Here is a 12,259-nt window from a genome sequence, read left to right as displayed (position 1 = left end):
AGACTAAAATAAATGAAATGTTTGTTTGTCTTTAAATAAGTCTAGCTTGGCGAGCGTAAGAATGTGTAACAACATATTTGCATAATCACAAATGCAAGGCTGCAGCAACAACCACCTACAACAAGGTCACACCAAAAATCAACTTCATAAAACGTAGATCTATTTTCAAGAGAGTCAACGTCTTGCGTCACTTCTCACTTCAACCTGCTGTAACATTTTCATTTTTAAAGTTCAGTGATATATTTTTATTGTTGCATTCTCCATGTCTTTGTTCATATAACTGCCTTTATAATGCATTTTCTGTTGCATTGTACTACGTACGTGTGACTTAGACATTTTTCCCTGTATTTCGAATTATTATTCACCTCGTAAAAGAAAATGTATCCTGCTACGAATTTACGTTCTATGCATACTTCCACCCATACTATGGCTATAAAATTTGGCTAAAGTTTCAAACTTCCTATTTTCGAAAATCACATCTCAATCGATCTTTCAATTCGTGAGAAAATACAGCGTATGTTTTACAAGTAAATGCAGATTGTGCACCATTTGACTGCAACATTCCTCATGAACCGAAAAGCAGATCATTGAAAACTAAACGCATTTGATTGTGTTATATGATCAAGAAGATTTCCGTCTTCTGGGTTGTTGCGCTGTGTAGTCTGGTCGATGTTAACCAACGTTTCAGAGGTCATACTGCCTCCGTCATCAGGGCGATGAGTATGAAGATTTCTGTCTTCTGGGTTGTTGCGCTGTGTAGTCTGATCGATGTTTACCAACGTTTCAGAGGTCATACTGCCTCCGTCATCAGAGTATGAAGATTTCTGTCTTCTGGGTTGTTGCGCTGTATAGTCTGATCGATGTTTACCAACGTTTCAGAGGTCATACTGCCTCCGTCATCAGAGTATGAAGATTTCTGTCTTCTGGGTTGTTGCGCTGTATAGTCTGATCGATGTTTACCAACGTTTCAGAGGTCATACTGCCTCCGTCATCAGAGTATGAAGATTTCTGTCTTCTGGGTTGTTGCGCCGTGTAGTCTGGTCGATGTTTACCAACGTTTCAGAGGTCATACTGCCTCCATCATCAGGGCGATGAGTATGAAGATTTCTGTCTTCTGGGTTGTTGCGCCGTGTAGTCTGGTCGATGTTTACCAACGTTTCAGAGGTCATACTGCCTCCGTCATCAGGGCGATGAGTATGAAGATTTCTGTCTTCTGGGTTGTTGCGCTGTGTAGTCTGGTCGATGTTTACCAACGTTTCAGAGGTCATACTGCCTCCATCATCAGGGCGATGAGTATGAAGATTTCTGTCTTCTGGGTTGTTGCGCCGTGTAGTCTGGTCGATGTTTACCAACGTTTCAGAGGTTATACTGCCTCCGTCATCAGGGCGATGAGTATGAAGATTTCTGTCTTCTGGGTTGTTGCGCTGTGTAGTCTGGTCGATGTTTACCAACGTTTCAGAGGTTATACTGCCTCCGTCATCAGGGCGATGAGTATGAAGATTTCTGTCTTCTGGGTTGTTGCGCTGTGTAGTCTGGTCGATGTTAACCAACGTTTTAGAGGTCATACTGCCTCCGTCATCAGGGCGATGAGTATGAAGATTTCTGTCTTCTGGGTTGTTGCGCTGTGTAGTCTGGTCGATGTTTACCAAAGTTTCAGAGGTCATACTGCCTCCGTCATCAGAGTATGAAGATTTCTGTCTTCTGGGTTGTTGCGCTGTATAGTCTGATCGATGTTTACCAACGTTTCAGAGGTCATACTGCCTCCGTCATCAGAGTATGAAGATTTCTGTCTTCTGGGTTGTTGCGCTGTATAGTCTGATCGATGTTTACCAACGTTTCAGAGGTCATACTGCCTCCGTCATCAGAGTATGAAGATTTCTGTCTTCTGGGTTGTTGCGCCGTGTAGTCTGGTCGATGTTTACCAACGTTTCAGAGGTTATACTGCCTCCGTCATCAGGGCGATGAGTATGAAGATTTCTGTCTTCTGGGTTGTTGCGCTGTGTAGTCTGGTCGATGTTTACCAACGTTTCAGAGGTTATACTGCCTCCGTCATCAGGGCGATGAGTATGAAGATTTCTGTCTTCTGGGTTGTTGCGCTGTGTAGTCTGGTCGATGTTTACCAACGTTTCAGAGGTCATACTGCCTCCATCATCAGGGCGATGAGTATGAAGATTTCTGTCTTCTGGGTTGTTGCGCTGTGTAGTCTGGTCGATGTTTACCAACGTTTCAGAGGTCATACTGCCTCCATCATCAGGGCGATGAGTATGAAGATTTCTGTCTTCTGGGTTGTTGCGCTGTGTAGTCTGGTAGCTGTTAACCAAAGTTGCAGAGGTCATACTGCCTCCGTCATCAGGGCGATAAATTCAGAACCCAGAAGACAGAAATCTTCATAGTCACCGCTGTGAAAACCTCAAATCATACGGTTTTCTTGTTGTCATACAGCCTATACAGAGATGTATTCACCCCTCGACACCAACACAGTAATAATGGGCTTACGCCACATTAATCAGGATAAAATCATTGGCATTCTGCTCTGAGTCGAAAACAGTAATACTGTTTAATCGAAAAGGCATGTAAACAATTTCTGACTCTTATTCTGTTTGTTAAATATTACATTACTCAGACAAACAATGCTATATTATTTATTTATTTAGTGTTCTGTCTGACGACAGGTCCATATGAACAGGATCCTTCCATCCTTTTCTCGGACTGGGACCTGTTCATATACGTTCTTGGCAGATGATCCAGAAGTGGTTTGTCATTGCCTTCTTCTGTGTGTGAATGGAGTAATTGTTGGGATGCCACGGAGAAACCGGGGAAGCCCCCGGAGGAAAACTCCGTGTTGCCTAGACCACGGCCTTGCCCAACACAAGTTATAAATTCGGGCACCGCCGGGAATCGAACCCGAGACCCCAGGATTACAAGGCCAGCGTTCTAACCGCTAGACCACCGTGGCCATCATTTATTTATTTATTTATTTATTTATTTATTTATTTATTTATTTAGTGTTCTGTCTGACGACAGGTCCATATGAACAGGGTCCTTCCATCCTTTTCTTGGACTGGGACCTGTTCATATACGTTCTTGGCAGATGATCCAGAAGTGGTTTGCCATTGCCTTCTTCTGTGTGTGAATGGAGTAATTGTTGGGATGCCACGGAGGAAAACTCCGTGTTGCCTAGACCACGGCCTTGCCCAGCACAAGTTATAAATTCGGCCACCGCCGGGAATCGAACCCGAGACCCCAGGATTACAAGGCCAGCGTTCTAACCGCTAGACCACCGTGGCCATCATTTATTTATTTAGTGTTCTGTCTGACGACAGGTCCATATGAACAAGATCCTTCCATCCTTTTCTCGGACTGGGACCTGTTCATATAGGGTAAGGTTGCTCAAGTCGTACCCCTTAAAAAAACCGTATAAAACTTAGGATTTATCAAATAAATAGAAATTAAATGTGTTATTCAAAACTTGTGTTAATATTGTTGTTATTTATTATAACGAAATTAGAAAATCTATATGCTTTCACGTAAAATAAACTAAATCTTTAAAAACTTACATCGCTACGACTAAAGTAACCGGTTTCCTAAGTCGTACCTAAGAATTCAATTAAGCAACAATAATAATTAAAACGTATTTTTTATTAATCTGTTTACATGACACATAGGTATTCAGTTAGTAGAAACATCACATACAAATTTTTTTGTTCTTTTGTCAACTCCAGCGCATACATCGTGCACCCATGATTTGCATTTCAAGCATTGAATCATGTTTTCCTCCCGATCTTCTCCAAAAATAAAACAAAACCAATCGCTTTTCTTCTTTTTAATTTTTAATGCCAATTCCTTTTTATTAATTACTGCGTTTCTTTTATTTGCCGCTTTTTTTATGTTTTCTTTATTCTGCGTTGACGTTATTTCGACTGACGAGGTAGAGCATTCACGGAACTCTTTGCTTTGGTTTATTATTGGAATAGGAGCTAAAATATTTAATTGCAGTTTTATTTGGTTTATAGGCGCGTCCGTTTATATTTTTCTGCCAATTGATAAGCAATTCTTCTTAGATCAGTTGCAGTAAGCCCAGAAAAGCTTGATTCTAAATTGAGAACGTGTGCAACCAACTCCTTCTCCATATTTTCAGTCATGTCCTTAGGCCTTCCAAATTTGACATTCGTATTTAATCCTTTAAAATGACGCCGTAACGTTGGTTTAGGGATGTTATATTGTCTATGAGCTTCATTGAATCCAATAACTCCTTCCGATAATTTGGTTAACGCCTCGTCCATATCTTCTTGTTTCCATTTATTATAAATTCGCTTTGACTGCCTTCACATAATTATGGCCTAAAAATAAGAATGAAAGCAACGTCAGTTGAGAGTAGGTAAAAACAAGAAGTAATTTCTTAAGTCGTACCAGTACGACTTAGGAATCTCATATGGGTACGACTTAAGACACGGCACAAGTTAAATTTAACAGTAAACATAACCTAACATTGAATAAAATTAATAAGATTTCGTTTCGACCAAACGATTATGTAAATTCTACTGAATTTATATTTAATAAGGAACATAATTTTATCAATAATTTACTTGCAAGATTAGCTACCAAACATATGCAGAAAATTATAAGAGAATTGAAATAAACTTACTTGATGACAGGATTTATAACGAGGCTGGTTTATGGCAGACAATAATACGTAAAGCAACTTGGTTGACTCAGATGTATATTTGGTTGCCGTTGTATGTGCTGTTGTCGTCGTAGTTCGTTCAAAATTCAAGTGGTACGATTTGAGCAACCTTACCCTACGTTCTTGGCAGATGATCCAGAAGTGATTTGCCATTGCCTTCTTCTGTGTGTGAATGGGATGCCACGGAGAAACCGGGGAAGCCCCCGGAGGAAAACTCCGTGTTGCCTAGACCACGGCCTTGCCCAACACAAGTTATAAATTCGGGCACCGCCGGGAATCGAACCCGAGACCCCAGGATTACAAGGCCACCGTTCTGACCGCTAGACCACCTCATCTTATTATTATTTAGTGTTCTGTGTGACGACAGGTCCATATGAACAGGATCCTTCCATCCTTTTCTCGGACTGGGACCTGTTCATATATGTTCTTGGCAGATGATCCAGAAGTGGTTTGCCATTGCCTTCTTCTGTGTGTGAATGGAGTAATTGTTTGGATACCACGGAGAAACCGGGGAAGCCCCCGGAGGAAAACTCCGTGTTGCCTAGACCACGGCCTTGCCCAACACAAGTTATAAATTCGGGCACCGCCGGGAATCGAACCCGAGACCCCAGGATTACAAGGCCACCGTTCTGACCGCTAGACCACCTCATCTTATTATTATTTAGTGTTCTGTGTGACGACAGGTCCATATGAACAGGATCCTTCCATCCTTTTCTCGGACTGGGACCTGTTCATATATGTTCTTGGCAGATGATCCAGAAGTGGTTTGCCATTGCCTTCTTCTGTGTGTGAATGGAGTAATTGTTTGGATACCACGGAGAAACCGGGGAAGCCCCCGGAGGAAAACTCCGTGTTGCCTAGACCACGGCCTTGCCCAACATAAGTTATAAGTTCGGGCACCGCCGGGAATCGAATCCGAGACCCCAGAATTACAAGGCCAGCGTTCTAACCGCTAGACCACCGTGGCGGTTATTTGTGCAACTACGCGATCTTTACGCCAATTTGTTAATTTGGGAATATCGTTTGTTTGATAGATCCTGCTGTATCAAGAAATACTCTTCAGATACTACAATTAACAGGTCTCAAGAGAAACTAGAGTCCCACATCTTCATTGCAGCTGTCCTCCGTGTCCTGTGATTTATTATGTGATATTTGCACGATGCGAATGAAACGAAAACCGAACGAAGAGGTCGTGTTCGACTGTCAGCAAGTTTCTCTGTGAATTACTTAGCTACTGTTGGGGGAAATTTATAATGTAACCCCTGCCCTACAAGAAAGCTGGAATTAAACGAAACTGAAAAAAAAAAAGTTGGTTTACGTACGGTACCTAACCTGAAATATTAATCTCGTTTAGAAATACAGGTTTTACTTGAAGCATTTCCGATTCTGTGTGCAGTGTCGCAGTGCGTACCTGTTCTGTAATTTCCGTTAATTAAGAGGACATTGTCCTACTTAAGGGCTGAGAGTCACTCATTGTCTCCAAACTTGAGTCACGTGAATCCAGTCAACATCCTCAAACCCTTTATGGACAGTGTGATCGTTTTTCTTCACAGTTACTATTAATACTACTTTCGGATGGATGTCTGTCCGCGTTTTTCTGTGTTGTGCTGTCCTGTGCCTTGCGACGGGCCGATCCCTCGCACAAGGAGCCCTACCGAATGTCTATAGATCGAGCCAAAGAAAGGTTGGGACCCGCAGTGCTCAGGTACTTGAAGAACGGGTCGTTCTCAGGATCCCAGTATTTAAAGAAGAGTTTCTATTCAAAAGAGTAACAAAGCAGCATATACACATTGAAACCATTACTTATTTTCCCATATTTACTGATACGTAAACATTTGCTTTGCTACGATGTATAGAAGTATGTGTACAGTAAATAGCAGGCCACAGACGAGTTTTTGACGTAAATACGACGTCTATATGGAAGGGTCAGTGTCATTCCGCAAAAAAGTGTTACGAAAAAGTGTAAGGAAAATGTGTAAGATGGTTACCAAGGAAACGTTGTGTTTACTCGGCATTGTTGTTACCTAGGAAAGGTTACCTTACATTACCTTTGAAAAGACCGCAACGGTGGTCTAGCGGTTAGAACGCTGGCCTTGTAAACCTGGGGTCACGGGTTCGATTCCGGTGGTGCCCAAATTTATAACTTGTGTTGCGCAAGGCTTGGTCCAGGTATCACGGAGTTTTCCTCCGGGGCTTCCCCGGTTTCTCCGTGGCATCCCAACAATTACTTCACATTCATCATCATTTACATACAGAAGAAGGCAATGGCAAACCACTTCTGAATCATCTGCTGAGGAAACGGACCTGTCGTCAGACAGAATACTAATAATAATAAAATAACATTACCTTACAATTCATTACATTTCATTACATTACATTCAGCTACCACAGACCCATCTTAAGCGTAACTAATTCAAGTTAAATAAGCAATGTCTTAATCAAACTTATCTCAATTGTAAAGCATGTATTTTTTTTGTAGTGTTCTGTCTGACGACAGGTCCATATATTATGAACAGGATCCTTCCAACCTCAAAAATATAAAGGAAATATTCAGAATAAAGCCAATATATAAACTTCCTTTCCGTATAGACGTATTTACGTCTAATTCTCCGGAACCGTGGTTCCACTGACAACTTTTTGTTTCAGAAAATTGCTTCCAGAAGCAGTGTATGAAGATTAAAATCAACTAATGCGTAACAAAAGCAGTTACTTATCTTTATCTGCTTGAATTTATAATTCTATGTACCACAATCTCAAATATGATCTTGTATCGAGGTTGCGATAACTGTAATATGCCTATCTGTCCGCATGATTCAACTCGAGGAACGCTGAACGAATTTAGGTTAAATTTGGTAGACTATGCTATTCAGTCTGTATGTAAGCTACGTACGTGCATAGAGTTTGCCTATCTCTATAGTCTTGAGCAATTGCTGTGCTCCTTGTCAGTCCTGCGATACGCATTCAAAAGCTCAGACCAGTTCAGATCACCGGAAAGCCAATTAAATAACGGAAGAATGCAGCTCAAAGATTGGGCGTGATAGGCCCCTGTTTTAACAAAAGAAAAGGCCTGTCTATCAGAAATCCCAAACACGGATCCTTGTGAGACACTGGATACTTCAAAAGGCGATGAATGGCAGAGCTCCAAAATAAGAACACGAGGCGGTCTGAGGAATTAATTTACATATCCAGCAGACAATCCATAATCAGTAGGTTTGCGGAGACGCATGGCGTGTGTACGAGGTCAAACACACTAACATCAAGCTGATGGCGTTCACTTAGTGTTGAGAACAAAGTAAAGGATTAACAAAAATCAAAATCCAGTAGATTTGGATTTAGTGATCTCATGTTGATAAAAATTCGTCTTACACTTAAAATAATGAGAGACACGGCCATCTATATTAAATCCAAATAATTTGAAAAAATTATTGAGAGTCGACATAGATCTAGAAATGTTAAGAGAGGCTCTGCTACTCTTCTAAAAACCATTACGACAGCTGCTTCTTGCTTCCTTAAAAGTATGAAATTTTCGCTGAGACACGAGAAGATTAAAAATAAATTTTAAAAAACAGATATGAAAATCTCTAAACAGTCTTTAATAAAAAGGTAGGAATATCATCGAGTACAACAGATTCAGATGGTCGTAGGCGTTTTAAGGCTTTACGAACATGAAATTAGTGACAGGTGCTAATGATACAAATTCAGAGGTCTGTAATAAAGAGTGGAAATTTTCCAAGTGGGAACTGTTTTAGACTAGTTCAAAGATCTTAGCAAAAGTCTCAGTAACTTCACAGGGTTCGGACAAAAGACTACCGTTAAACTCAACCTGATTGGAATTAATCAATATAATTTGTTTGTAAACGTAGATACGCATCTCCTAAGTTTCAAAGTTGCGTTTTAAGATTTCTATCTACAGATTTACACTAAGAAAGTCCGTCAGGCTTAATGGCTTTCAATAAAAACTAAAATTTATTATATTAATAGATTTGTTCTTCTACAGCGTCTGTAAAAATAAATTTCTTCTTATATAATACTTTAAAGAACAGAAAATTTCGATTATTTTCTGTCAGAGCCATAGCCAAGCGAAGCACCAACAGTGGTTGCACCACACACACACACACACAGTATGAAGAATATTGCACAGCAGAAGGTGACCTCTGAAGGAAATCTGTTATAAGAAGAATCATGACTTTCTACAAGTTTTTAAATGACAAATAAACTATAATAGAAAGGAGGGGGATATTAGTCAGGCTCTCCCACGCAATCATCAGTTAATTTGGTGCTCAGATCACCAAAATTAGTGACTGTTACGTCAAGTAAACTGCAACTGACGACTTCAGCCAAAGAAACACGTGGAGGCAACCGGCCAAGGACACAGTTCGTTCCCAGTCACATCCAGAAGCATAAAAGTTACGAGTCAATGTATCAATAATTATGCCTGTCAACACTTTTTTGTATGAAGTTAAATATTTCGTAATAGTGTCATGTTTTAAGTCGGGGGGGGGGGGAAATAGTGGTTATAAAGAAGTACTTGAAAGCTGCCACGTGTAGTGATTTCAACCCACAAGTAGTTTCCGAGTCACGTCTGCGTTTAAAGTGAGTGAACTCCGTGGAAAACGGCGATTAAAACTCCACCTCTGCACATGTCAGCACTCCACGTGTCAGAACGAGACACGTCGGAAATATTGTGATTGAGACACGTTTAACTTAATCATGTTTCAGACGAACATATGGTTTCTTGATCCGTGAATTTCAATAATAATATGTAACACTGTATTTGATGTCTCTGAGTTCAGTAGTCTTGGGTGATTGACGATCGCGTAAAAATATTTTCAGTGTGTGTACCATCGGCGTCCAAGACCATTTGCAGCCGACGTCGAAACTTTTGCACAACTGCAGCCAGAGTTTCTTCGCCGACGCCGATCTCTGCTGCAGTTCGTCGATTGTTTGCGAACTACATATAGCAAATTCTCTCTAGACCAGTGGTATTCAACCTGGGGTACGCGAAGACATCTTAGGGGGTACGTGAAATTTAAAAAAATATATATTATTTTATGATAAACACTGAATAATCAGGGCCAGACGTAAGGACATTCGATCTGGGAGCGTCATCTCTCTCTCTCTCTCTCTCTCTCTCTCTCTCTCTCTCTCCTTTATGAAGTTCTTATCTGGGCGGCAGAAACAAGCTCAATCATCTCATTAACAGGTCTGAACCACATTAATTAATAATTGATAAAATATTTAAACATTATTTTGCTTTGCTAAAATACCTTTGGTCCTTTATTAATTTCTATATGATAGACAACAATGTATTTGTTATTTAATAGCTTGATTTTCATTTTTCTCATTTAAAACTTTTTATTTAATACATTATTTTTGATGTAATTTATTTAATTTATTTAGGATGTGGGGCGTGATGCTGACCACTCACCCCCATCTAGTGCAGAGGTCAAGAAAGAGTAGGAGCTATGCCTCCTCTCCCCCAAGCGCCTACATGGCGTGTAGTGGGACAGCTTTACTTTTATTTTAGATTTAAATTATATAATACGAGGGTGAGTCAAATGAAAACCGTAATTTTTTTTTTAAAATTTAATTTATTGAGTGAAAGCGATACACAACTGTATCATTTTTCTACATAGTCTCCATTTCGTTCAATACAGGCCCTCCAGCGTTTACGAAGTGTATGGATTCCTCTAGAAAAAAATTCTTGTGGTTGTCTGCGCAACCACTCATGCACCGCCTGCTGTACCTCTTCGTCAGAACGGAACTTCTTTCCTCCCATCGCCTCTTTGAGTGGCCCAAACATGTGGTAATTACTTGGGGCTAGGTCTAGTGAGTATGGCGGATGTGGAAGACACTCAAAGTGCAAGTCTTGGATTGTTGCAACTGTTGCACCGGCAGAGTGGGTCCGAGCATTGTCATGTCAAGGACACCTCTAGTCAAAAGTCCACGTCGCTTTGATCTGACTGCAGGTCGAAGATGATTCTTCAAGATTCTTCACTGATCAAAAAACGAATTTCAGAACGTTGTTCTTCTTTCGTGCATGTAACTAGTGGAGCAGCCATCTTCAAACTGGCACTGTGATGGCGTTCTGTTTGTCTGCATTATACTACCACCTATAGGATACTCTTTGTAGCATTGGTAACATGTCTGCCAACTTATAGGACAATGGCGCGATATTTCGAATTTTTATCTCAGTTTTACGGTTTTCATTTGACTCACCCTCGTATGTATAATTGGAATTATACACCAACAACTTTGGGGGTACAAAGTTGAAGAGAAATTATATCTGGGGGTACGCGAACAAAAAAGGTTGAATACCACTGTGTTAGACTACTGAATTTAGGTAGGCCGCACACCGGCATGCATCAAGACATGTAACAGTCAAGACACGATGTCTGCGACATGACGCAAAGAAAGGAGCACAGTTGAAACGAATGAGATTATGAAAACCGCCGCACACCGGTCTGAGTCATGATGTTGACGTCAGCTTCATGCTGCAGACACGTGCAGCGAGACTCGGCATGTTTCTTTTCTGTGCGTCAAGACTGAGACATCAGTACTCAAGGAACAGCACCAGTGTACGTTATCGACATGAGTGAAGAGTAAATACATATTAAGATAGTGCAGACGGTTGAGAAATTCCCGGTATTATACGATTATTCGACCCCGGGCCACTCAAACAAGGAGGAGGTTGATAAAGCTTGGCATGCAGTTTCAAAAGAAGTAAACATAGATGGTAAGTTAATGTTTATAACATTAACTTACAGCACTAATAGCTTTCCTATAGTTTGTATCCTGCTTCCTCAATAGTGGCGAAACTCTCTCAAGAAGTTCCTTATAGGATTCTGGAGACAGTCGATAATAAGACTGGAATTTCACCGGATCGTTTAACAAGTCGCGCGCTAAAAAGTACGCACACGACTCATTAAAGTCATGAATCCACTTCCTTTTCCTTCTTTTACGTAATTTAAGCCACATGTACATTAAAATATCTTCCTCACTGGACGACGTCATGTCATCAACTAGATAAGATGTGATAATACGCAGACACGTGCTACTTCGGTGTGCGGACTCGAGTCTGAATCACGAATGAAGCAAGACTGCGTCTTTTGTCTCATGTCTTGATGTTTGTCTTGACGCAGTTGGTGTGCGGCCGCCCTTAGAGACGCCAAACACAGTGATGTTCGTTGTGTAATTAGGTAATTATATGAAATTAAAACTGGAGCGTCCTTTTAGAAAGAGCTTGTAGAATTTGCCTTACTTTTGGAAAAGCGAAAGCAGTCGGATCGTCAAGGTGCGAAGAAATTGTGTAGGCAATTCTAATAAGGACTTCGATTTTATTTTCTTGAACAAACGGTTTATTTAACATTGTAATGTGACAAATTTAGTAACAGAAATTGGAAGGACTTTTTAATTTACTCCCTCAAGTGACACATCCGACATGTTCCATGTATTTTTCCGACACACCTCGCTCATAAAGTCACATGTAGCCATATTATTAGAACTGTTATATCCGGCTTGTAAAACTAAAACAGGTATTCTTTTACCGGCTTTGAAATGTCTGCAATAGCCCCG

Source organism: Zootermopsis nevadensis, unplaced genomic scaffold (assembly GCF_977971745.1).
Source record: "Zootermopsis nevadensis isolate Lab colony 2312 unplaced genomic scaffold, Znev_1.0 Znev_ptg000050l, whole genome shotgun sequence".
Taxonomy (NCBI): domain Eukaryota; kingdom Metazoa; phylum Arthropoda; class Insecta; order Blattodea; family Termopsidae; genus Zootermopsis; species Zootermopsis nevadensis.
The sequence above is the reverse complement of the archived record's forward strand: the minus strand, read 5'-3'. Positions refer to the sequence as shown.